Source organism: Papio anubis, chromosome 11 (genome assembly GCF_008728515.1).
Source record: "Papio anubis isolate 15944 chromosome 11, Panubis1.0, whole genome shotgun sequence".
NCBI classification, from domain to species: Eukaryota; Metazoa; Chordata; class Mammalia; order Primates; family Cercopithecidae; genus Papio; species Papio anubis.
This window is the reverse complement of record NC_044986.1, coordinates 112572062-112598633: the sequence shown is the minus strand read 5'-3', so window position 1 is coordinate 112598633 and position 26572 is coordinate 112572062. Positions and strand designations below refer to the sequence as shown.

Here is a 26572-nt window from a genome sequence, read left to right as displayed (position 1 = left end):
TGCTGGGCATACAGGAAGCATTCAGTACATAATAATGAGTTCTTTTATTGTGGTAAAATATGCATAACAAGGTGGGCGTGGTTCCTCACGACAGTAATCCTAGCACTTTGGGAGGCCAAAGTGGGTGGATCATCTGAGGTTGGGAGTTCAAGACCAGCCTGACCAACATGGAGAAACCCTGTCTCTACTAAAAATACAAAATTAGCAGGGCATGGTGGTGCAGGCCTATAATCCCAGCTACTCGGGAGGCTGAGGCAGGAGAATCGCTTGAACCCAGGAGGCGGAGGTTGCGGTGAGCTGAGATCATGCCATTGCACTCCAGCCTGGGCAACAAGAGTGAAACTCTGTCTCAGAAAAAAAAAAATATATATATATATATATACACACACACACACACACACATATATATACACACACACATATATATACACACATATATATACACACACACACACTATTTACCATTTTAACTGCTTTTATTTTTATATTTGTTAATTATTATTATTATTATTAATTTTTTTTGGAGACAGAGTCTCCAGCCGTTGCCCAGGCCGGAGTGCAGTGACATGACCTCGACTCACTGCAACCTCTGCCTCCCGGGTTCAAGCACAGTTCCTGTGCCTCCGCCTCTCGAGTATCTGGTACTGCAGGTGCCCACCACCATGCCTGGCTAATTTTTTTTTGTATTTTAGTAGAGATGGGGTTTCACCATGTTGCCCAGGCTGGTCTTGAACTCCTGAGCTCAGGCAATCCACTGCCTCGGCCTCTGAAAGTGCTAGGATTACAGATGTGAGCCACTGCACCTGGCCATTTTAACCGTTTTTAGTTGTGCAGTCTGTGGCATTAAGTATGTTTACATTGTCATGCAACCATCACCACCATCTATCTCCAGAGCCTTTTCATCTCCCGGAACAGAAACTCTGTCCCCCCTGAAACAACAATTCACCATTCCCTCCCCCGCCCAGCCTCTGGCAACCATCATTCTACTTTCCATCTCCATGAATTTGACTACTGTAGGGATCTCATAGAAATGGCATCATACAGACCGGGCATGGTGGTTCATGCCTGTAGTCCCAGCACTTTGGGAGACCGAGGTATGTGGATCACCTGAGGTTGGGAGTTCAAGACCAGCCTGACCAACATGAGAAATCCTGTCTCTACTAAAAATACAAAATTAGCCAGGTGTGGTGGCACATGTCTGTAATCCCAGCTACTCAGGAGGCTGAGGCAGGAGAATTGCTTAAACCCGGGAGGCGGAGGTTGTGGGGAGTTGAGATCATACTATTGCACTCCAGCCTGGCAATAAGAGCGAAACTCTTGTCTCAAAAAAAAAAAAAAAAAAAAAAAAAAAAAAAAAAATGGCATCATACAGTATTTGTCCTTCTGTGATTGGCATACTTCCTTTAGCATAATATCCTCAAGGTCCATCCATGTAGCATGGGTTAGAATGTCCTTCCTTTTCAAGGGCGAATAATATTCCATTGTATGAAGAGACCACATTAAAAAAATCCATTTGTCTGTCGATAAATACTTGGGTTGCTTCCACCTTTTGGTATTATGAATAAAGCTGCTATAAACATTTGTGTATAAATGTCTCTTTGATACCCTGTTTTCAATTATTTTGGGTATATACCCACAAGCGGAATTGTTGGATCTTATGGTCATTCCACGTTTAATCTTTTGAGGAAATGCCATGCTGTTTCCCGCAGCGAATGCACTATCATTATGGTTTCAGACACCATCTTTAAGGCTGATGAATTCTAGCTTTATAGCTGCAGCTTTATGCCGCCCCTGAGTCGTAGACAGATGTATGCAATTTCCTACTTGATCTTGTCAATTAGATGTCTCACAGATCTTCTTCAAACTGCACCTCCTCCTTGCCCCTCTCTTACTTTCCCTCATTTTGGTAAATGGTGCTAACTGAGCAGCGAGTTGCTCCAGCTGAAAACCTTCTGCAGAGCCCAGTGGAGCCTCAGCCAGGACCAGAGAAGTCAATCCCCCCTTCCCACAAGCCTGTGACCCCAACCCACAGCAGACAGGCCACCCCAAAAGGATCCAGGGTGGTCGAGAGCCCTGGATCACTAGGGAAAAGATTCCTTGACTACACTTGGGGAGGAATTTATCCTGACTGAATGTGTACCGTGTGCCAGACATCATCTAGGTGATGGGGATACAACAGAGAACAGAACAGACGAAATCCTGTTGTCATGAAACTTTTATTCTGAGAGGTTGCACTTACTAAGCATTGTCAAGAGCCAGGCCTTGACCTTGCACTAAGATACGGCAGTGAGCAAAATGCACAAACATATAATTACATATGGTAATAAATTAATTCATTCAGCCAGTAGTCCAGATTGCTATATGCACACATAGCAGGTGATTAGATCTGGCTTGGGAACTGGGGAATTCCTAAAAAATGTAAATTAAATAAAATTTATTTATTTATTTCCTGAGCCAGAGTCTCTGCTACCCAGGCTGGAGTGCAGTAGTGCAATCTCAGCTCACTGCAACCTCCACTTCTCAGGTTCAGTTGATTCTCGTGCCTCAGCTATCTGAGTAGCTGGGACTACAAGTGTGCACCACCATGCCTGGGTAATTTTTTGTATTTTTAGTAAAGACGGGGTTTCACCATGTTGGCCAGGCCAGTCTTGAACTCCTGGACTCAACTGATCCACCTGCCTCAGTCTCCTAAAGTGCTAGAATTGCAGGCATAAGCCACTGTGCCCAGCCAAATGAACTTTATTTTTAGGAATGGTTATAGATTTACAGAGAAATCATGACGTTAATACAAAGAATAGTTCCCATATATCTTGCACTGTTTCCTCTGTTTCTAACATCTTACATCAGTATGGTACATTTGTTACAATATTGAACCAGTGTTGCTACCTTATTATTAACTAAAATTCGCAAGATATTCAGATTTTTCTTTCTTTTTTTTTTTTTTTTCTGGAGATGGAGAATTTTCCTGTCGCCCAGGCTGGAGTGTAGTGGTGCAATCTTGGCTCACTGCAAACTCCACCTTCTGGGTTCAAGTGATTTTTCTGCCTCAGTCTCCTGAGTAGCTGGAATTACAGGCCCCTGCCACCACGCCTGGCTAATTTTTGTATTTTTAGTAGCAACAGGGTTTCACCATCTTGTCCAGGTTGGTCTCAAACTCCTGGCCTCAAGTGATCCACATGCCTCAGCCTCCCAAAGTGCTGGGATTACAGGCGTGAGCCACCATGCCCAGCCAGGTATTAGATTTATGTAGTTTCTGTCTGATGTCATTTTTCTGTCTTAGGACCCCATCCGTGTAACCATATTACATGTAGTCATCATGTCTCCTTATGCTCCCCTTAGCTGTGACAATTTCTCATCCTTTCCTTGCTTTTGATGACCTTGACAATTTTGAAGAGTATTGATTCAGTAAATTTTGTAGGATGGCCTCTATTAGAATTTGATTAATGTTCTTCTCATGGTTAGACTGGGGTTATGGGTTTTAGGAGGAAGCTCACAGAGATAACGTGCCATAGTGGTGACTCAAGCCTGTAATCCTTGCCCTTTGGAAGTCCAAGGTGGCAGGACTGCTCGAGGCCAGGAGTTCTAGACCAGCCGGGGTAATACAGCAAGACCCCATCTCTGAAAAAGAAAATTAGCTCAGCATGTTGACACATGCCTGTGGTCCCATCTACTTGGGAGGTGGAGGCAGGAGGGTCGTTTGAGCCCTGGATGTTGAGACTGCAGTGAGCAGAAATCATGCCACTGCATACTCCAGCCTGGATGACAGAGGGAGACCCTGTCTCAAAAAAATTTTTTTTTTTTTTTATTTTAAAGAAGAGCAGGGGTTATGTTCATGCATCACCTCCTGGATAGTGTGTGTGTTTTGTTTTTAACAGTGTTATTGAGGTATAATTTACGTGCCACAAAATTCACCTGTTTTAGGTGAAGAGTTAGATGAGTTTTAGTAAATGTATACAGTTGTGCCTGAGGGAACTGCTCTGTGAGTTGACAAGCAAAGGATAGGAATGATTTAATGAGACAAAGGAAGGAAAAAACTGCTCCAGGCAGAGATGATGGCTCGAGCCTCTGCAGGAAGCATAGCACATTTAAGGAACTCAGGTGAATCCTGAATCGCCATGAAAAGGCAAAATATGTCACCCCAGTTCATTCACTATGCTTCCTATTTCCTATTTAATATTTCCTTCCAAACGTGTGAGAGTCAACAGCATTTTAATGCCTAAATGCATAAACTCTATTTATGCAAAACACTTGTCTAGAACAACTCAGTCCCTGATGGTTTACTCAAGGTTTTACCATAACAAGAAGTAAATATTAGGATGGTAAAATTCAGAACGGTCCCTGAGGGGGAATAAAACTGTAATAAAATTTCCTCCTTTTTCAGGTCTTGTTTCAGTGAGAATGTAAAGTACGTGCACTATGTGCTTTGTGATGAAGTCGTTGATTTATTTCTCTTTGGAACAAGCACACCACAACAAAGTGAGAATGATAAGGTAATTCAGAGGGAGAAGACAGAAACGGAACTCTACTCAGAAATATATCCTCATATGAACTTAGAATCTGAAATAAATCCAGGTCCTAAAAACACCAAAAGGCTATTTCCATGAGTGAGGCAAACAAGAGGTCCTCTTAGGACTTCTGTGGGATATTGGAATCCCCTGGCATATATGAAATCCAAATTAGTCAGGATAGGTAAGGTTTTGCTACGGTAACAAAGAAACTCTTTATTTTCAATGACTTCCTAGTGAAGCAGCGTCGTTGTCAGGGGTAAATACTGGAGGTTTGCCATCTCATGCTAAGGAAATTGATGATGCGGGCACACAAGAAGCGAGTTTAAAAGCAGAGGCTTAAGTGTGAGAGAGATTTAATAGAGAGAAAGAGAAAAGCTCTCTCTCCTGCAGAGAGAGAGGGGCTCCCGCGTGGGTCTTCCGGTCTGTGGTGAATTGTGGGGGTGGGGGTAGGGTGGGGTTATAGACTGGCTTGAAGAGGCGGTGTCTGATTTACATAGGGCCCAAAGATTGGTTGGACCAGGTGTGATGTTTACATAGCCTGGGAAGAAAGTGGCCACTCCATCCTAATCTTTTATTATGCAAACGGTTTGCTACCTGGCTGGCGCCATGTTGTTTGCTCCTTACTATACACATGGTTGATAAAGAAAAGGGAAGAGGGAGCCTCCATATTGAACATGCCCAGCCCCTTTTTCTATTGGCACAGCTGCCGGCATTCACCTGTGCAAACTTCCAGCTTGCTTGTCTATGTCTGCAGCTTGAATTTACAGGCTGCTTTTTGTTAGAAAAGAAATGATTTGGGGGCTGGAAACCTTACCGAGGACTTTCTTACCCTCACTATCTGCCTAAATAATTTCTTTTTGACTCTTATATCAATACAACAGGTTATTGTTTGATGTAGGTCAAGTGGCTTTCTGTGGTGGCTTTCCTCCAATAATTGGTTCAGGAATCTAGGCTCCATCCCTCTTGTGATGGTGTCATCTCCATCATGTGCCCTCAAGAACCTGCCACAGACCAAGTGTGGTGGCTTATGATGCCTGTACTCCCAGCACTTTGAGAAGCCAAGGTGGGAGGATCACTTGAGTCCAGCAGTTTGAGACTAGCCTGGGCAACCTAGCAAGACCCTATATCTACAAACAATATTAGCCAGACATGGTGGTGCACACTTGTGGTCCCAGCTACTTGCAAGTCTGATGTGGGAGGATCACTCGAGCCCAGGAAATCAAGGCTACACTGACCTGTGATCACACCACTGCACTCCAGCCTGGGTGACAGAATGAGAACCTCTCTCAAAAAACAATTTGCCACGGAAGAGGAAAAGAGAGGGTGGATAATGACATGGGAGATTTTATGGGCAGGCTTGAAAGTGGTATACATCCCTTCTGCCCATGTCCCTTTGGTCAGAATCCAGTTATGGTGGCCCAATCTAAGGGCAAAATAGGCTGGGAATTATAGTCTTCTTGTGTACATAGGAAGAAGACAATAAAATGGGATTTGGTGAACGTATAATACTATCTTTGCCATGAGCTCCTAATTTTGTTATTAGACGCTTTCCATTATAAAAGAATCCAGCTCGTTGTAGCAGATGTAACATAGGTGTATAAAGGTGAAACGAATGATCTCCCTACTCTGTTTCCTGGCTTCTATGCCCTGTGTTGCCTGCCACACCGCCCTCCTTGTTGGTGTAATTGTATTCCACATGCGTGAATGGTTCAGGAGACGTTAACTCTGGAAGGCCCTTCTGAACTGGAAGTTCTCCTGATACACCTTCTAGAGTTGCTGAAAAATGCCCAAATGAAATGTTTATCCAAGAAGTCCAGCAGGTTGACAGGGGAGCGACAGTGTTTTGTTGGAATTTAAGATCCAGTGCTTTCGTTTATGTTTTCCTCGGTTGATTGCAGTGTTTGGCAGGAGCTGTGGCAACAGAAAGACCTGGGTTCAGGACCTGGCTCTGCCTCCTACCCTCTCTGTGACTTTGGACAAGTAGTAAACTCTTCTGAACATTATTTACCTCAGCTTTGAAACAGAGATCTGGTATCTATCCCATGTGGTATTTGCAATGCTACAAGATAGAGACCCGTCTTAAATCTGCTGGACTGTTGGGTACCTCTGACGTCTCAGCATCCACAACTAGAGAACAAGCCAGCTCTTATTTCAAATGTGTACACTGGGTCAGGCGCAGTGGCTGACACCTGTAATCCCAGCACTTTGAGAGGCCGAGGCAGATGGATTGCTTGAGTCCATGTGTTTGAAATCAGCCTGGGCAACGTCATGAAACCCCGTCTCTATGAAAAATACAAAAATTAGCCAGGTGTGGTGGTAATACATCTGTAATCCCAGCTACTCATGAGGCTGGGGCAGGAGACTTGCTTGAACCCAGGAGGCAGAGGTTGCAGTGAGCTGAGATCAAGCCACTGTACCCCAGCCTGGGTGACAGAGCGAGACCCTATCCGGAAAAAAACAAAAAACAAAAAACAAGTGTGTCAGTGTGACCGAGAAGCTGGGTTAATCCTCGGCAGAGAAAAGTACCATCTGATGGGGAGGAAAGGAAGAGCAATTATAGACTAAAAAATGTCTAGGTTTGAAGGTTTGGAGTAACCATTTAGGAAGGAAAGAAGATAGATAAAGAAATCTGGACTCGGAAACTTGGAAGTTATTAGAAGCGTGTTGAGAAGGATCAGGCATTTTGCTACTTATCTTCCTGTTCATTAGTTATGCATAGTTCCCTTCAACAGGGGCAGAGCACCGCTGTGGCAGATCTTGTTTTTTCTTTTTTCTTTTTTTTTTAAATGAAGTCTCCCTCTGTCGCCCAGGCTGGAGTGCAATGGCATGGTCTTGGTTCACTGCAACCTCCGCCTCCTGGGTTCAAGTGATTCTCCTGTCTCAGCCTCCCGAGGAGCTGGGATTACAGGTGTGCGCCACTACGCTCGGCTAATGTTTTGTATTTTTGTAGAGATAGGGTTTTGCCAGACTGGTCTTGAACTCCTGACCTCAAGTGATACGCTGGCCTCAGCCTTCCAAAGTGCTGGGATTACAGGCAAGAGCCACCACATGCGACCTCCAGATCTTGTTTCTAATGACCCAGTGGTACACAACATTCAGCGATGCTCCCAGGTGGCAATGTTCCAAAGGAAGGCATTGGGTTGTCCAGTGCTTTAGCTGCTTTGTCGTTTAACGTAGCAGGGATCTAAGAGCAGAGGAGTGCAATGAAAGGCAAGCGTCGACTATCACCTCAATGTTGAGAGTGTGATGGGAAGAAATGATGATAACCAAAAAATTAAAACCAGAAAGGGCCGGGTGCAGTGGCTCATGCCTGTAATGCCAGCACTTTGGGAGGCCAAGGCAGGGGGATCACCTGAGGTCAGGAGTTTGAGACCAGCCTGGTCAACATGGCAAAACCCCGTCTCTACTAAAAATACAAAAAATTAGCTGGGCATGGTGGCTGGTGCTTGTAGTCCCAGCTACTTGGGAGGGCGAGATATGAGAATCCCCTAAACCCGAGAGGCAGAGGTTGCAGTGAGCCGACGTCACACTACTGCATGCCAGCCTGGGTGACAGAGTGAGACTCCGTCTCAAAAAAAAAAAAATAATTATAATAAAATAAAATCAGAAAGGTCACATTGAACAACTCAGCAAAAAGGAGAAAGGACAGGCACCTGAATAATAAAACCTTGGGTATTTACACAAATCTACAAAGGAAAAGAAATGGAAAAAGGGTTTATCAGTAAGTGTTCAGTAGAAAAAAGCAGAAATAATCTCAGGTATTGCTTGAATGCAGGGAGTTAAGTTATAAAGCTGGTGGAAGGACTGGGAGAGCAAAAATGGGAGAGGTGTGTTATCCAGAGATCAGAAACTACAGGAAGCTGGGATACTCCATGTAGTTAAGTTCTGGGCATTAAAACTGTGTATCATCTGAAGTTTTATGAACAGCTGTGAGTAGAGTGTGGTGGCTCATGCCAATAATCCCCCAACTTTGGGAGGATTGCTTGAGGCCAGGAGGTCAAAGCTGCAGGAAGCCCAGCCTGGGCAAGATAGCTAGACCCCATTTATAAAAAAAAAAAAAATTTAGCCAGGCATGGTGGTGCATGCCTGTAGTCCCAACTACTTGGGAAGCTGAGGTAGGTAGGTTGCTTGAGCCCAGGAGTTCAAGGCTGCATTAAGCTATTGATATAAGAGTTAAGAAGAAATTATTTAGGTAGCTAGTGAGGGTAAGGAAGTCCTCAGTAAGGTTTTAAAAGTTTTCCTTTTACTGAAAAGCAGCCCCCAAATTATTTCTTTTCTAACAATGATCAGCCTGTAATATCGAGCTGCAGACATAGATAAACAAAGTGGAAACTTGCACGGGTGAATGCCAGCAGCTGTGCCAATAGGAAAAGGCTACCTGGGGTCAGACATGTTCAACATGTAGGCTCCATCTTCCCTTTCCTTCCAACCGCGTGTACGGTAAGGAGCAGACAATATGGTGCTGGCCAAGTAGGAAACCATTTGCATAATAAAAAGATTAGGGTGGGGTAGCCAGCTTCTTTGTGCACTATGTAAACGTCACACCTGATCCAACTAATCTTAGGCCCTCACAGGAGAGAGAGCTATTATCCTTTCTCTTTCTTTAGCCTATTAAACCTCTGCTCCTAAACCCACTTCTTGTGTGTCCACATCCTCGGTTCCCTTGGTGTGAGACAACAAAACTTGGGTATTTACCCCAGACAATGACACTACTTCACTATGATCACACCACTGCATTCCAGCCTGGGTGACAGAATGAGATCCTATCTCTAAAACCAAAAAGGAACAAGAACAGTTCTGTAGCTTTTCTGTTCTTCGTGCTGCCTGTAATAGTCACATCTGACAGCAGGGTTGGCGAGAGGTTTTGTGGACTCTTTGGGTATGGTGAGTTTTTGAAAGGAGACAATTTAATTTGGAAGGGGCATAATTGTGGCTTTGTGGAAGGCATGGTGAGGGGCACACTGTGGGTTCTCTCTCAGGGACAGCTCGTTCCTCAGGCTCCTCCATCTTCTTCCCACTGTCCTGGGCTGCCATTTCTCTCCGCCCGCTCAGCTCTGCCCTCTCATCACTGTCCCCCAAGCCTTTACTGGGTGAGGTGCCCTCACATACCCAGTTATTTTCTGTCCACATGTCCACTGTTGCATACACACTTGGTGTTAACAGGGAGCCCAGATGTGTCCTCACTGATTTCACCATTGACAAGAACTCGGGCAGGGTCCATCGTTCCTGTAATAAGTCATCAAATGACAAATTTTTCCATTCTTAAGTCCCTGATCACTACTCTGGAGTAGGCGGATTGGGCATTTCCAGAGTGATGCATGACATTTATCTCTTCTTTGACATTTATCCTTCACCTAAGTTGGAAGATGCAGTGTCAAGAAACAAATGCTTTCACTTAACCCTATCCCTAAGAGCTTTCCAATCTCCCTAGAGCAGGATCAGGCTCCCTTTCCTGAGAAACTTGTTCCAGACTTGGCAAGGCATCTCATGTATTCCCCAGTCGACCCCCATAGGCACTGGGCTGTTCTAAACCAATTTTACTAGTAGGACTCTTCCCTGCCCCACCCTCTCCATCCCCATATAGGCCTCCTCCTTCATACTCTGTCACTGCTAAAAGCTCTTTCAGCAGAGAGGTGCTTACTACAAGAGTCTCCCTGACACTCTTCCGTCCCCACCCTGCCCCAAGGAAGGTGAAATCTAGGCAGCTTCTTACAGAATGTTCTCAGCAAGCTGACTGCAACTGAGAGTGATGGCTGGGAAAGCCAAGACGCAAGATTTCCTGCCAGGTGAATCAAAGAGACCTGATTTCTCCCATGCACTATAATTTACGGTTTACAAACCATCTTACGTGTTAATTTTTTTTTTTTTTCCTGAGACAGAGTGAGACTCTGTCACCCAGGCTGGAGTGCAGTGATTCAATTAGCCCACTGCAGCCTGGAACTCCTGGACTCAAGAGATCCTCCAGCCTCAGCCTCCCAAGTAGCTGGGACTACAGGTGTGCACCACCACGCCTGGCTAATTTTTTTATTTTGTAGAGATGGAGATGTGGGGTCTCGCTGTGTTTCCCAGGCTGGTCTCAAACCCCTGGGCTCAAGCGAACTTTCTGCCTCAGCCTACCAAAGTGCTGGGATTACACATTTGAGCCACCATGCTGGCCTCCATCTTACATCTTAACACACATTATTAATTTGATTCTCACGTAAGTCTGGGGAGGTAGTTGTTTTACACAGATGACAAAATAGAGGCTCAGGGATTAGGGGACTTGTAGCTGGTCACGCAGTAAATAGGTGGGCCAGAAATCGACTCCAGATCTTCAGACCTTTCTCCTAGTACCAGACAAGGGACTGACCTAGTAGGACATAGTGAGTGCAGACGTTTGCAGCAACTGCCCTTGCAATTCCAAAAAGATGAATTTACCCTCGAGAACCTAGTGAGAAGGGAAAGGAGGAAGATGCGGGTGGAAGGAAGAGAGGTCTAAATGGAGTTCGTTCTCTTGGCTTAGTGTCACTGCCCTGATAACATCAGGAAGAATTGTAACGTAGATGAGTTTGGATTGCTGTTGATCTCTTCCTTCATCTAAGCATTTAGCATCACTTCAGTAAAAAGACACCCGTTTATTTTAATGTGCAGTGTATTCTTAATCTCTCAGTAGAGATTGGGGGACAAAGCCATCTCATGGAAAAAAAGCATGGATTTTGGAGTAGAATAACAACAACCCATTTATTTTTGGAGCTCTGACTAGGTAACAGGGACAGTTCCCAGCACTAACTCATTGAATTCTCATAGTAATCCTATGAGATAGATACTATCATTGTTTTGTTGTACAGATGGAGAAATGAAGGCACAGAGAAGTCAACTAACTTGTCTGGGGTCACACAGCTCATAAATAGGGGAGGTAGATTTGAATCAAGCCAGCTGGGCTCCAGAGCCCAAGTTGTCAATGACTCCTCATAGAGTCAGGGATGTTGCTCAAACTCTGAGCCCCAGGAACCTCATCTGTAAAATGAGGATAAGCATATATCTTGTTGCCTGGCACAGTGGCTCACGCCTGTAATCCCAGCACTTCGGGAGGCTGAGGCAGGCAGGTCACCGGAGGTCAGGAGTTCGAGACCAGCCTGACCAACATGGAGAAACCCCATCTCTACTAAAAATACAAACAATTAGCCGAGCGTGGTGGCAGGTGCCTGTAATCCCAGCTACCTGGAAGGCTGAGGCAGGAGAATTGCTTGAACCTGGGAGGCAGAGGTTGCAGTGAGCCAAAATTGTGCCATTGCACTCCAGCCTGGGCAACAAGAATGAAACTCCATCTCAAACAAACAAACAAACAAAAAACCAAAAATTAGCTAGGCATATTAGTGCGTGCCTGTAATCCCAGTTACTCAGGAGGCTGAGACAGGAGAATCACTTGAACCCAAGATGCAGAGGTTGCAGTGAGCCGAGATTGCGCCACTGCCCTCCAGCCTGGTGACCCAGCAAGACTCTGTCTCAAAAAGTTATCCTACATGGTCTAAAAAGGGGAGGCATGAATAATCCACCCATTGTTTAGCATATAATCCAGAAAGAACCATAAAAATGGGCAACCAGCAGATGGTGTAGCCATTCTTCATTCCTTTACTTTCTTCTTTCTTTCTTTTTTCTTTTTTTGAGAGGGAGTCTTGCTCTGTCACCTAGGCTGGAGTGCAGTGACACAATCTCGGCTTACTGCAACCTCTACCTCCCAGGTTCAAGCAGTTCTTCTGCCTCAGCCTCCCGAGTAGCTGGGACTACAGGCAAGCGCCACCACGCCTGGCTAATTTTTGTATTTTTAGCAGAGACAGGGTTTCACCATATTGACCAGGCTGGTCTCGAACTCCAGACCTCGTGGCCAGGCTGGTCTCAAACTTCTGACCTCATCATCCACCTGCCTCGGCCTCCCAAAGTGCTGGGATTATAGGCGTGAGCCACTGTGCCTGGTTCTTTACTTTCTTAATACACTTTCACTTTACTCTATGGACTCACCCTGAATTCTTTCTTGGGTGAGATCCAAGAACCCCTCTTGGGGTCTGAATCAGGACCCCTTTCCTATATCAGAGGGGTGGCAACGTGACAGCAGAGTGTGGTGGTGAAGGACCCCCATTAGGGGGCACTATTTCAGAACATTTTCCAAAGGTCCTATCTATGGGTTTAAAAAATTTTTTTTTTGAAAAAGCCGATCTGTTCACTACCTTATTAAAAGACGAGTGGTTTGACTCGAAAACCCCCAAAGGCGGTAACTGGAACATTGTGCTGTTTTATGCTTCCATCTCTCAAGCCAGGCTCGTGCCTGTGATATCGGTAGTCCTAGCGCGCTGGAGGAGAAGGGATCGGGACTGAAGGTGTATTGTGATCTTTTGGCTGCAGCAGCACCCCGGGCCCTGCACTTCTGGTATGTCAGGAACCGCAGATCAAACTGAAATCTCCAGGATTCAGGCCCCATCCAGATTTGCCTGGAGGGCTGTTGGGGCAGATCCCAGGCCTGGCACCAACCCTGAAAGGGAACTTTTAGCACAGCAAGGCCACACATCGTCCTCCTGGACCTTCCTCAGGGATCTTAGGAGTGCCTGAGAACCTACGCCATGGCCCCACGCTGGGGTGCTGGGGGTGATTCAGGCTTCTCTCTTCTTCAGGGAGGAAGAGCATAGCACGGGGGTGGATTGATGTCCTGCTCGGCCACAGCCACGTGCGTAGGAGGCAGGACTGGGGAGAGGCAACTTCCTGGGGCTTCCAGGTTGTCAGAGGTTGAGGCAGTGCCTATCCTTGAGGAAAACCAGGGTTAGAATTGGAGGAAGTATTGTGTACTATGGAGTTGTTGAGAGAATCACAAATACCAATGAAATGTCCCAGAAATGATGAGAGAAGCTTTTGGGTGGCTGGGAATGGTAGACAGGGTTGGAGCCAGAGAACTGTTTCTTATAACTTTAATGGGGATGTTTGGTTTGGGATCTGGTCTCTGCCAGGAGGCAGAGTCCCCACGCTCCCATTGAGTGACCACCCAGAGGTGAAAGAGCTGAAGGCCATGAGTGAACGTGTATATTTTTCCTGCAAGCAAGAGGTAGCCTCCAGGCTCTGGAAGCTCATCTTGAGGTCACTGATTTGGTTTGGCTTGCAACGAGGGCACTGTTTTTGCTCAGTGAAGCCCAGATCAAGGATTGATCATCAAAGGCGCAAGTGGCCAACGTGGCAAGCAGTCTCATTTTTGTTAGGTTTCTTGGGACAAAGCTATGCCTTGCCCACCTTTTCATTCCCTTCTCCACCTCTCATTGGTACTAATATATGGTTGTTTGTTTGTTTGTTTGTTTTGTTGTTGTTTGTTTGTTTTGAGACGGAGTGTCACTCTTGTCGCCCAGGCTGGAGTGCGGTGGCGCAATCTCGGCTCACTGCAACCTCTGCCCCCTGGGTTCAAGTGATTCTCCTGCCTCAGCCTCATGAGTAGCTGGAATTACAGGCGTGTACCACCATGCCTTACTAATTTTTTTATTTTTAGTAGAGACGGGGTTTCACCATATTGGCCAGGCTGGTATTGAACTCCTGACCTCAAGAGAACCACCCACCTCGGCCTCCCAAAGTGCTGGGATTATAGGCGTGAGCTACATGATCATCTTCGTTGATCACTGAGTAGATTCTGGAGTGGAAGTAGGTCTACAGTCACCCAGTGGGGCACTTTCTTTCACGCTCTTGCTCTCCAGGAGCTGGAATGACACCTAGATTTGGGCTCTGCGTCCTCTCAGCAAGGCTGGCTTCATACAGAGCCCACGCTCAGAAGGACCCTGGACTTGGTTAATGCTATGCTGCTGCCATCTTGGAATTTTTCACTTTTCTTACTTTACAACTTAAAAAAAATTGTGATAAAATATATATAATATAGTGATTTGCCACAATTAACAAGAAAGCGCACACACACACATATAAAACTGTGTGTGTGTGTGCTTTTTTAATTGTGAGACATTTTATTTTAATTGTGAGACTTTTTTTCTGAGACAGGGTCTTACACTGTTACCCAGGCTGGAGTACAGTGGCATGATCACGGTTCACTGCAGCCTCAACTTTCTGGGCTCAGGTAATCCTACCACTTCTACCTCCTGGGTAGCTGGGACTACACACTCAGCTATTTTGTGTGTGTGTGTGTATTTTTTTGTAGAGATGAGGTTTTACCATGTTGCCCAGGCTGGTCTCAAACTCCTGGGCTCACATGATCTGCCTGCCTCAGCCTCCCAAAATGCTGAGATAACAGGTCACCACACTTGGCCATTTTCACCATGTTTAAGTGTACAATTCAGTGGCATTGATTCCACTCATAATGTTGTGCAACCATCACCACTATCTATTTCAAAAACTTTTTGTTGCTCCACAAATAGAAACCCCATACCCGTTAAGCAGTGACTCCCTGTTTCCCCTCCCGTCAGTCCCTGGTATCCTCTAAAGTACTTTGTCTCTGTGAATTTGCCTATTCTGGATATTTCATAGAAGTGGAATCTTGCAATATTTTCCTTTTGTGCTGAGCTTATTTCTCTTGGCCTAATGTTTTTGAGGTTCATCCATATTGCAGCATGTGTCAGAATGTCATTCCTTTTTACAGCTGAATAGGATCCCATCATATGGATACATCATTTGTCCATTTATCTTTGATAAACACTAGGGTTATTTCCACCTTTTGGCTGTTGTGAATGGTGCTGCTATGAACATTGGCATACAGGTATGTATTTGAGTAGTTGTTTTCAATTCTTTTTTTTCCTTTTTCTTTTTTTTTTGCCACAGAGTTTCCCTCGCTGGACCAGGAGGATGTGGTGGGGGAACTGCCAAACACTTTCATACAACCAGATCTCATGAGGATTCACTCACCATCATGAGAACAGTATGGAGGGGAAGGTGCTAAGCCATGCATGAAGGATCCACCCCCATGATCCAATCACCTCCTATTGGGACCCACTTTCAACATTGGGGGTTACGGTTTGACATGCGATTTGGGCGGGAACACAGATCCAAACTATATCAACCAACGTGATTTCACTATGGCGGGAAACACTTGCCCAGAAAGATAAAGATTGCAAGTAACTTTAGCGTTTGTTTTAGGAATTTCCGCTAAACTTACTTAAAACTGCTTAACTTTGGTAGATTGCATCAAATGACCATTAACTCACCTTGCTGTCTCCATGATTTTGGATTATATCATAACCTTATTCAATCGTAGACTGCCCCACACTGAAAGACATTCCTTAAACCAGACTCTTAAACGTCATAAACACCTTGAATTTATCTGTCCCACTCAGACACTATTATGATTGCCAGGGTAGTGCTCTCTCTTACTGCCATGAGCTTTGCTTTATCAACATATTGCCTTGGTGGCATTTTATGGGAGCCAGCATTCAATAAGCTGCAATTTTCTTTTTCACATTATGTAGTTGCTCCAATCCTATTTTATCCAATATTCATCCATCCATCCATCCGTCCACTGATTTATTTATTCATTCAACATATATTTGCTGAGTGCCTACTATGTGTTCAGCATGCTTAGGCCCTGGTTCAGTGATGATTGATAATGTTACAGCCCTTATCTTTACAGCGTTCACCCTCTCCTTCATCATTATGTCACTTTCCTGCTGCTAGGTAAAGGGACCTAGAATATGCCACTTTGGTTTAAGGATTATTTTGAGCTGAAGGCAAATGGGAAAATACAGACACAGGAAAAGCTCTCTGTCCTTCTCCTTTCTGCCTAAAAGCAGGCCACGTTTCCCTTTGTAAAGGTAGCATAAATTTCCACTTGTAAAGGATTTGTGAAGTGGTGCCTCACTCTAATACCAGAAGAGGAGAATAACCGTTAATCACTGAAGATGACTTATCACTGGAGACAGTACCAAGGTGAGTCTGCCTAATAAATCCTACTATTCATCCCTTATCTACTGTACATTTCCTAGTTATCTTTCCACAATTTACCACTCCTAGAAGCCCAAATGATCTGCTTTCCTTTGTCTAGTCACTTCACAATTTATCACCCTTTGTTAAAATGGTATATAAGCCCCTAAGTCTGACCACTTTTTTGGGGTCTTCTTTTTTTTTTTTTTTTCTTTTGAGATAGACTCTCACTCTGTTGCCCAGGCTGGAGTGCAGTGGCACAATCTCAGCTCACTGCAACCTCTGCTTCCCAGGTTCAAGTGATTCTCCTGCCTTAGCTGCCCAAGTCAAGTAGCTGGGACTCACAGGTGCACATCACCACACTCAGCTAATTTTTCTATTTTTAGTAGAGACAAGGTTTCACCATGTTGACCAGGCTTGTCTCGAACAACTGCCCTCAAGTGACCCACCCACCTTGGCCTCCCAAAGTGCTGGGATTACAGGCAAGAGCCACCGTGCCCAGCCTGGGATCTTATTTTCTGTGAGGCCTCCTGTGTAAGAAAAAATATTAGCACCAGGTAAAATTTTTATATATTTATCTTGTTAATCTGGCTTTTATCCATTTAATTTGCAGGCTTCAGTAACTGAACATAAGAGGGTAGACAAAATTTTTGTTTTTCTTCCTCTATGTAGGGAACATGGAGACTAATAAGTACTTTCTACTTGAATTGATTTGTAAGTGGAGCTTTCCAACAGCAAAACAGCTGGATCTTTGTGCTTTTAAAACCTGGACTCTGGACTTGATCTTCAGAAGGTCAGGAAGCAAGATGTTTGCACTGAGTTTGACATGTACAATAGTGATTAATTGACTTATCAGTGCTGTGCTATCTTGCCTCTAAGGTCCTGCCTCTTGTTTCTTTTGCCCTGGTGTTAACCCGGTGCAGCTGGTGCAGAAACAGAACCAAGAGCTTGGAAGTTACAAGGTGGCCCCACCCCAACCAGGACTGTTCTTTCGAAGCCCAGTGCTCAGTTGGTGAAATGACCCACCAGCATTGCACAGGAGAGCCCACAGAGAGATGTGTCTAGGACATACAATCAGTCTGGTAGGTAAGGGGCCCTATCAGAGGCTTTGCCAAGAGATATGACCTGCCAAGCTGGTTTGTATACCAGCTCTGGCTGCTTCGGAGTGATCGTGGTGTATCTGGATGAACACAAATCTGGATGCTCAAAGGAATCTCTTGATGTTTGGTTGTCTTTCAATTTAAAAAGATATTTTGGCCAGGAATGGTGTCTCATGTCTATAATCCCAGCACTTTGGGAGGCCAAGGAGGGCAGATCACTTGAGGTCAGGAGTTCAAGACCAGCCTAGGCAACATGGTGAAACCCTGTCTCTACTAGAAATACAAAAATTAGCTGGACGTGGTGGTGCATGCCTGTAATCCCAGCTACTTGGGAGGCTGAGGCAGGAGAATTGCTTGAGCCCAGGAGGTGGAGATTGCAGTGAGCCAAGATTGCACCATTGCACTCCAGCCTGGGTGACAGAGTGAGACTCTGTCTCAAAAAAAAAAAAAAAGGTGTTTCACTTTTCTTCTCTTTTTATCTGTTTTTGCAGCTGCTTCTTAGATGTTCTCTAGCCCAGCTTATTTATCTTGTGAGCTTCAGGCAGCTTACTCTTCCCCCAACCTTTCCCATCTCTCCTTTCCTGTGTGATTACATCTTTCCTTGGTAATGGGGTTTTGACTGGCCTTTTGTATAATGCTAAGTCACCATGAGACAGAATATTTCTCTCCTTATTTTTATCAGGTGCTTTTGTTTCCTGAGCTGTTTTTCTAAGTGTGTGTGTTTCTGGTTTTGCTTCTGGTTGGCAAATAGGTCCAGTATTCAGGGAGAAGATTGGATACCATGGTGTGTCAATTGGTCTTTAAAAGAAATAAGCAAAAGTTGATCACATGCTGAAGCTCAGGGCCAATGTGGAGCTGCCTCCCAAGAGGGCAATCAATTTCAATTAAGGAGATTAAAAGTCCCGAGTGCAGAGAGGCTCGGTCACGTGTTTCTGGATGCCTGCCTCCTCCAGCAGCCTGAGAGCAGGCGGTAGAGTCCAGAGTGCTGGGCTGAGCCCTTTGAGCCAATGTCAAGGTGATGAACAATAAGGAGAGGATACTAAAGGAAAAGATAGCTGATGTGACTCAGTGATTCCTCACGGGGCCGTACTAGCAGCGTGGGCAGAACTTCCTTCTACAAGACTGACTTGCTTGGTGCAAGATGTTTGGCAGGGCTGTCCTCAGCCCCATCAAATATCTGAGTGGCTCTGGATTCAAGCCACTGTGCTGACCAACCCAAACCCAACCCTAAACAAAAGTGACGCCCCTGCACGTTTCCTCGTGGACAGATATCCCCTTGATACCCAACAGCCCCACCTCTGATTTGCTCTCTAGGTGCAGAGGAGGCCTTGTGTGCGTCGCAGGTGGATAACTGATTTGCCTTGTCCAGACCTTCCTTGCAGGATTCTAGGGTTCCGTGTTCCCTGACTGCCGGGGGCTTTGTAGAGCCTCAACCACTGAGGGGCAAGGGCAGGGGTGGCAGAGGAGGAAGAAGGGTGGACTGGCAAGGCCTGGCTGAGACTGAGGTGAGGGGCGGGGGGCTTTGGCATTGTATAGACAGGGCTGGACCTATCTCTGACTCTTACGGGCTCTGCATTGGCCCTGAGCTTCAGCCTGTGATCAGCTTCTGCTTATTTCTTTGTAAGACAGTTTGGTATACCAGATACCCAGTCTGAGCCCAGACTGAAAGTGAGCTTCACTTTTGAAGTTTCTAAAAAAGAAGCCATCACCCACCTCACAGGGGTTATGCCAAGCTCACAGGAGGTGGTGTGTGTACGTAAAGTGCATAATAGTCCCTAGCCAGCCCTCTACTGTAGGCAGCCATCCAGTGACACTGGACAGGCAGGTGGGGCCAAAAATCCCACTCAGCTCCCCGGATGTGTAGTCTGAATGTTTGCGTGCCTTCAAAATGTATATGTTAAAATCCTAACCCCTGAGGTGATAGTATTAGGAGATGGGGCCTTTGTGACGTGATTAGGTCACAAGGGTGGAGGCTTCGTGAATGGAATTGGTGCCCTTCTAAAAGAGGCCCAAGGGAACCCTCTCACCCCTTCCACCATGCGAGGACACAGCATAAAGGCACTGTGAACCAGAAAGCACACCCTTACCAGATACAAAATCTGCCTTGATCTCGGACTTCCCAGCCTCCAAAACGATTTCAACACAGAAATCGAATACCCAGTGTATGGCGTTTTGTTACAGTAGCCCTAAGATGCCAGAGCTGGTGATTTGTTTTGGAAGCTGACAATCAATGTATTTTGAGGGTTCAGTGAACATGCCCTGTCAACCATGAATGCTGTGCAAATGTCGGGTCTGTGGGATAGCACAGGGGCAGGAGTGAAACAGGGCCATAAACAATAAGGAAATAAGGGAGGCAGGGAAGCAGGAAAGACTGAGCTGGGCCTTCAGGCTGGGTCTGGTTGGTCCCTGAGGGCAGGAAGGAGTAGGAGCATTTCAGGAGGGGGAGTAGCTTGTGGCTGGTGGAAACCACAGGTATCTCTTGGGCAGGAAAGTTAAGTGGGCTGGGATGAAAGCCAGTCGGACAGAGGCCTGTGGATGGGAGCAACTGCAAAGACATGCTCAGGTTTCCCAGGCAAATGACAGGAGCCCAAAACCACAGTTAGCCTGGTCTCGGGGTGAGATCCTCATGCAGGGCTTCTTCCTTCTCTTTGCTGTCTTTTGGTTACTTTCTTATTAACAGGATAGCCTCGAAAATGGAGTGGGAAGAGGGTGAGGTTCTACATGAGTCTATGTCAGGCCCTGGCTGATTGTTTGGTCATCTAAAGCAGGGGTCCCCAACACCCAGGCCATGGACTGGTACTGGCCCGTGGCCTGTTAGGAACTGGGCCTACACAGCCAAAGGTGAGTGGCGGGTGAGCAACCAAGGCCTCATCTGTATTTACAGCTGTTCCCGGTCGTGCACATTACAGCCTGAGCTCCGCCTCCTCTCAGATCAGCAGCAGCGTTAGATTCTCATAGGAGCACGAACCCTATTGTGAACTGCGTAGCCAGGGATCTAGGTTGCATGCTTCTTATGAGAATTGACTGCCTGATGATCTGTCACTGTCTCCCGTCACCCCTGCATGGGACCATCTAGTTGCAGGAAAACAAGCTCAGGGCTCCCACTGATTCTACATTATGGTGAGTTGTAGAATTATTTCATTATATATTACAATGTAATGATAATAGAAATAAGGTGAACAATACACGTAGTGTGCTTGAATCATCCTGAAACCTTCCCCTACACCAGATCAATGGAAAAATTGTTTTCCATGAAACCAGTCCCTGGTACCAAAAAGGTTGGGGACCGCTCATCTAAAGGACAGGAGTGGCTGCTGCCAGAAGCACCTGCCTCAAGATACAGAGGGTGGCAGAGCCCCAAACCCTCAGAAGCAGGCAGGGAGGTTCATGCACTTGCCTGAGGTCACTGGGTAGTTAATGGCAGGGCTGGTTTCCTGCTGTCCAGTCAGGAGGTCCTTCTCCTATACCCCCAGCCTTGTCCCTATTTCTCCCCAGATAATTGAGAAATGAATGGCCACAGCTACAGGCTTAGTTTTGTGGTACACAGTTGGAACAACCTGGGCACAGTGGCTTACGCCTGTAATCCCAGCATTTTGGGAGGCTGAGGCAGGTGGATCATTTGAGGTCAGGAGTTCGATACCATCCTGGCCAACATGGCAAAATCTCGTCTCTCCTAAAAATACAAAAATTAGCCGGGCATGGTGGCTTGCACTTGTACTCCCAGCTGCTCGGGAGGCTGAGGCAGGAGAATTGCTTGAACCCAGGAGGTGGAGATTGCAGTGAGCTGAGATTGCGCCATTGCACTCCAGCCTAGGTGACAGAGCAAGACGACATCTCAAAAAAAAAACCAAACAAAAACCAAAAACCAAAAAACAAAAACAAAACAACAAAATAAAGTATAAGTCAGATGCTTATGGAAGTCTTGAAATACCTCTTCCACAAACGAATATCCCAAAAACGTAGTTTAAAAACTGTTTCAGTAGAATATAGGCTAGAGAAGGAAAAATGACTTCTACCTAATTGTAATAATAGTGAACACATACATAGCACTTACTGTGTGCCAGGCACTGCTCTGACACTCACAACTTAACACATTTATTCCACAGAATTACCCTATGAGGCAGGCACTAGTATTGTGATCTCCAGCTTACAGATGAGAAAATCAGCGGACAGAGGATTAAATGATTGGCCCAAGGTCACACCACTAAACCAGGGCTATGGGAGGTTGAGGCTGCAGTGAGCCAAGACCGTGCCACTGCAGTCCAGCCTGAGTGACAGAGCCAGACCCTGTCTCAAAAATAAACAAAAAACCCAAACCCAAGGCTAAAAGCCAAATTGTCAACTTCCAGGGCACTGTCCATTTGACTATTCCTGAAAGCCCTTTACTGAGGGTGCAGTTGGTAGCTGAGGGGCTCACGTTGGACTTCGTGGTGGCTGGGCATCCCCCATGTGGCTCTCACAGCTGGAGAGAATCCTTGCATTTCCTAGGCTACAGATTTTTCCATGTCATTTTATCCTCAGCCAGTGACTGAGACCTCTGTCTCAGCAGGGCTTCTCAAACTATCCGTGCTAAGGACCCAGTTTTTTTTTTTTTTTTTTTTTTTTTTGAGATGGACATCTCGCTCTGTCGCCCAGGCTGGAGTGCACTGGTGCAATCTCGGCTCATTGCAACCTCCGCCTCCCGGGTTTAAGCAATTCTCTGCCTCAGCCTCCCAAGTAGCTGGGATTACAGGCACACACCACCAGGCCCAGCTAATTTTTGTATTTTTAGTAGAGATGGGGTTTCACCGTCTTGGCCAGGTTGGTCTTGAATTCCTGACCTCGTGATCCACCCGGCTCGGCCTCCCAGAGTGCTGGGATTACAGGTGTGAGCCACTGTGCCCAGCCAGGACCCAGGTTTTTACTTGCAGTGGGCTCTAATATGTGATGAGAAATGGAAATTTTTGTATTAGAAAACCATACAAAACGCAAGCTCATTTCTTTTTTGTTACTAGATTCTTGCAACATAGCATTGGTCTGTTAAATGCGTGTGGATGCTCCTGAATGCTTACTTTCACTTTCTGTGTTTGCCTCATTGTGGAGCCGGAAGCAATCTTTTGGGTCTCTTTGAGTGGCACAGTACTTTTTTTTTTTTCTTTGTAGAGATGAGGTCTTGCTATGTTGCCCCAGTTGGTCTCAAACTCCTGGCCTCTAGCTATCCTCCCATCTTGGCCTCCCAAAGCACTGGGATTACAGGTGTGAGCCACTGTGGCCTGTGAAAAGCACGTCCCTGCCAGCCTCTGCAGCGACAGATTCTGAAACTTCCAGAGACAAAATGTCACAAGCACTAACTCGGTTAGGTCCTGGCTGGGCCTTTCCCTGTGGTTACCTTGGAGGGAGAGGAGCTCCAGGCCATTTGGTCACCTCTCTTGCATTGTGTACCAGCAAAGCACAGGACTTAGAAACTCAAGAGCAAATCCATTCCCTTCACTCGTGAGCCGTGTGAGCTTGGGGCAGGTTCCTGACCCGTCTGTGCTTCAGTTTCGCCATCTGGCAGATGGAGAGGGCGATGCCTTCTGCTCAGGGAGGCGGTAAAGGTGAGATGCAGTCGTGCCTGGAAAGTGCTTAGCACAGCGCCTCATTACTCTCTGTTCCTCTTTGTCCACAAAAAGACTCAAGTTAGGGCTGCTGGGAACAGGTGGGACTTGGGGGAGAGGGCGGCATGGCTGTAGGCCTTATAAGAACAATGTGGTCCTCTTGAACAAAATGTCAGAACAGAGGGTCCGGGTGGGCACAGCCTCCACAAATCCAGGCTTTGTGGTGGATTTGAGTGAGGATTTCCCAGGAAAAACGTCCCCCAGCCAGAGAATTGTTGAGAGGAAGGTAGGAGGTCAACTCAACCTCAGACCAGTTGGCCAGGAAGGCTCCAATTTCACACCTTCCACTGAGATTTGCTGGGGAGGAAGCTTGATGCTGTGTCTCCAGGATATCTAGGATAGATGTGGGGTGTGTAAGCACCAAAAAAACCGGTCAGTCTGTGGTTTCTGGATTTGGTACTCTTAGCTTCAGAAGCACTGTCTTGGAGTGTAGAGCTCAGGATCAGGACACCTCAGGCCTCTGAATCATCATGGGTAAGACAGCTGTGATGGCCCAGATATTAGTATGCTCAGGCTGCACTCACTTAAAGCAACAGAAATGTATTTTCTCACAGTTCTGGAGGCTGGAAGTCCAACTGAAGGTGTCTGCAGGGCTGGTCCTTCTGAGGGCTGTGGGGGAAGGGTCTGCTCTAGGCTTCTCTCCTGGGCTTGCAGATGGCTGTCTTTTCTCCATGGCTTCACAATTCTCTTCCCTCTGTGCGTGTCTGTGTCAAAATCTTCCTCTTGTAATTGGAACACCAGGTTTTAGAATTAGGATTAGGGCCCACTCCAATGTCTTCATTTTTAACTTAATGATTTCTGCAAAGTCCCTATCTCCAAACCCGCTTGCATTCTGAGGCACTGAGGCTTAGGATTTTGACATATGGATTCTAGAAGATTGAGGGGGGCCCATAATTCAGTCTAACAGCGCCTAACCCTCCTGGCTTCTGTAGAACCAAACAAACCATCCAAAGGCTGATCAACAACAACAAAAAACAAGCTTTTCAGACCAACAAGAGAAGAAAGACAAGATTGCAATGCCTTTATAACAACGTTGCTTTATTGATGCAATGCAAGGAAAACTACATTAGAATCTATTGATTCTCTCCCTCTTTTTTCTTTTTAGGTGGAGTTTTGTTCTGTCACCCAGGCTGGAGTGCAATGGCATGATCTTGGTTCACTGCAACCTCCACCTCCTGGATTTAAGAGATTTTTGTGCCTCAGCCTTCGGAGTAGCTGGGATTACAGGCACCTGGCACCATGCCCAGCTAGTTTTTGTATTTTTAGTAGAGATGGGGTTTCACCATGTTGGCCAGGCTGGTCTCGAACTCCTGGCCTCAAGTGATCTGCCTGCCTCTGCCTCCCAAAGTGTTGGGATTACAGGTGTGAGCCACTGCACTGGGCCTCTATTGATTGTCTTTGAGATCAACAGTAAAGTAAGAGATGAGCCTGGGATCCCCCAGATTCTTCCTGTCTTCAGTATGTTAAGGCTCAGCCTAAAACTGTGCTCAGCCTTCCCAGTGTGGCTGAATGTGGGACTTAGGGCGTGTCATGTAATGTTTCCGAGTTGAAATTTATTGATAAAGCCCAGATAACAAAAATAACTTCTATTTATCTCCCTAGGTGTTCTGAGCCTTAAGATATGGTTGCAGTGATGACGCATTGCAGAACCAAACGAATTTGTCCTTAGGATAGACCATCCAAAGGCCTATCAATGGCAACAAAAAACAAGCTTTCAAACCAACGAGAGAAGACATGATTGCAGTGCCTTCATAACAATGTTGCTTTATTGATGTAATGCAAGAAAAACTACATTAGAATCTATTGATTCTCTTTGAGATCTAATCATACGCTTTATTCAAATCTTTTTCACAAACCACTACCTCCATGGGTCTTTCAAGGGAACTGAAATTGGCCAGTTACAAACAGAATTGGTTCTACTGCTCTTTGAAATCACAGAAGCAGACATGTTTTAGAATACAAAAGACACCAAGCTTTCTTTGGGAAACACGTCCTGTTTGGAAAAATAAATCTCACTTCTTAACAAAAATTGAAAGCATGCCTAACTTCAGATTTATTTGATTACAGAGTCTTTCTCAGGGCTAATCAGTTTTAGAACAGGTTCCTATTGGCGTCAGAGACCCAATAAAAAATCCAGGAGAGAAGTGCTAACACAACAACTTAGAGAAACAAGGTTGTTCATTTTTTTAAAACAGCATTGAATTCATATTTATACTGCTGAGTGAAATTATTTATACATACCCTGTAGGTTTTGTATCTTCAGAATTTGTTAGCATTCAGAGGATTATAAACTGTACCTTGGCTTATTTGTGAGAAAATATGTAGATGACACCTGGTGGGGTTTATTGAAACTATTACTCAGGTGTAGAGCTAGAGAAACTCAGCAGAAAGGAAGTAGGCTGGGTTTTTAGATGTCACAATGGATGGTTAAAAATTTCAGCTTTGGGGCAATGTTATAACACTCGAAATATTTGCCTCTGGTCCTCATTTTCTCCATCTCCAGCATCGGTTCTGAACTCAAGGTTTTCTGTAAATATTAACTGGAATAACGCATGCTGAGACATCTGTGTGGGCCCTCCCAGGGTTAAGAATCCAATAAATGGTAGCTCATATATCATCATTATTACAGAGAATCTTTGCATGTTTATATTTCATCTTTGGAAAAGAATTAAATTCGTTGAAAAAAAAAAGGGAGAGTAAGTCTCAGGCCTCCTTAGCATGTGCTCTTTCTCAGTTGTAAGAAGGGACATTGTCTCCCCATTCCCCCAGCATGGAACTGGCAGGACGGAGGGGCTGGTTAGCAGGCAGGGTGAGGAAATGCACAGAAGTTTCACTTTTTCCGTTTTCCCTGTGTAGCTGCAGCATTTGGCTTGGTAACTTGTGAATTCCAAGATCAGAAGACCCACCGGAATTGAATTACCAGTGCCCTGATCTTTCCAAATTCCATAATAATTTTTAAAAAGTTAATTAATTAATTACTTTTTTTGAGACAGGGTCTCTCTCTGTTCCTCAGGCTGGAGTACAGTGGTACAGTCTACGCTCTGCTTCCCAGGTTCAAGGGATTCTCCTGCCTCAGCCTCCCGAGTAGTTGGGATTACAGGTGTGCGCCACAACACCTGGTTAATTTTTGTATTTTTAGTGGAGACAGGGTTTCACCATGTTGGCCAGGCTGGTCTTGAACTCCTGACCTCAAGTCATCTGCCCTCATTGGCCTCCCAAAGTGCTAAGATTACAAGTGTGAGCCACCACACCTGGCTCATAGTAATAATTATATTAATATTATTATTCTTTTTTTCCACATCACCATGTCATACTGTAGCACAGAAAACTAAAATTGGACCAATGACTATTGGCTGGAAGGAGCCCATTGGGATTCTGATGGTTATTGACTGCATTCGTATGTCCCCCAAAGATTCACGTGTTGACATCCTAACCCCTAGGGGGATATTAGAAGGTAGGA

General features: G+C 45.6%; 1 long non-coding RNA gene across 2 annotated transcripts; it reads left to right on the top strand.

The window, feature by feature from the left end:
• Positions 1-16792: 16792 nt before the first annotated feature.
• On the top strand, positions 16793-25745 carry LOC103887319. 2 transcript variants are annotated; one of them, XR_002524183.1, is made up of 3 exons: positions 16793-17169; positions 17300-17458; positions 24715-25745. It is a non-coding gene; the product is annotated as an uncharacterized LOC103887319 (long non-coding RNA). The 2 variants fall into 2 exon arrangements; XR_002524182.1 differs by having other exon boundaries at positions 16793-17458.
• Positions 25746-26572: the final 827 nt, after the last annotated feature.